The 764-nt window shown below is 36.1% G+C and overlaps 1 non-coding gene across 1 annotated transcript; it reads left to right on the top strand.

Annotated features, from left to right (window-relative positions):
• Positions 1-363: 363 nt before the first annotated feature.
• LOC125617645 lies at positions 364-524 on the top strand. The gene has a single exon (XR_007348731.1). It is a non-coding gene; the product is annotated as a U1 spliceosomal RNA (small nuclear RNA).
• The last annotated feature ends 240 nt before the right edge of the window (positions 525-764 follow it).

The following is a 764-nucleotide window of genomic DNA, read 5'->3' as shown; positions in this document are numbered from 1 at the left end:
ACCAAGCTGTTTTGGTACTATAGTCCTGTAGTGTAATTGGAGGTCAGATTTTGTAATGCCACTAGCAATATTCGTATTGCTCAGGATTACTTTGACTCTTCTGAGTCTTTTACTCTTCCATAAGAATTTTAGGACTATTTTTCTTAGCTATAGTAAAGCATGTCATTGGTATTTTGATAGGATCTCATTGACTCTGATTGTTTTTGATGATATGGCCTTTTGACAATATTAATTCTCTCTATCCAAGAACCCGGGAGGCCTTTCCATCTTCTCAAGTCTTCTTCAATTTCTTTCTTCAGTGTTCTATAATTTTCATTGTAGAGGTATTTCACCTCCTTGGTTAGATTTATTCTCAAGTGCTTTGTATTTACCTGGTAGGGGAGACACCATGATCACAAAGGTAGTTTTTCCAGGAAAAGTCCCATCTAATATAGAGCAGACATCGTGATCTTGCGATTTTTCCAAATGTGGGAAACTCAGCTGTAGAATTTGTGGTAGTGGGGGCTGCTTTTATGCTTTCCTATTATATGGTAGCCCTCAATGTTAGATTGGGATAGTGTTGTTTGGTTGTCTATTTATGTGTGTGTATATATGGTCTTGGAATTTTTATCTCTTGAACAGATATTTGTGCTGGTGGCTAATGATTGTTTCTATAAATCCATATGCCTGTAAACTTTTTTGAAAATTCTTTCATGGGCCTCCAAGATTGCTTAAGAGGGTGTTTTGATTTTTTTCCTAAACTGTGTTTTCTGTTTGTTGACACT

Source organism: Marmota marmota, unplaced genomic scaffold (assembly GCF_001458135.2).
Source record: "Marmota marmota marmota unplaced genomic scaffold, marMar, whole genome shotgun sequence".
In the NCBI taxonomy this organism is placed as follows: domain Eukaryota; kingdom Metazoa; phylum Chordata; class Mammalia; order Rodentia; family Sciuridae; genus Marmota; species Marmota marmota.
The sequence above is the reverse complement of the archived record's forward strand: the minus strand, read 5'-3'. Positions and strand labels throughout refer to the sequence as shown.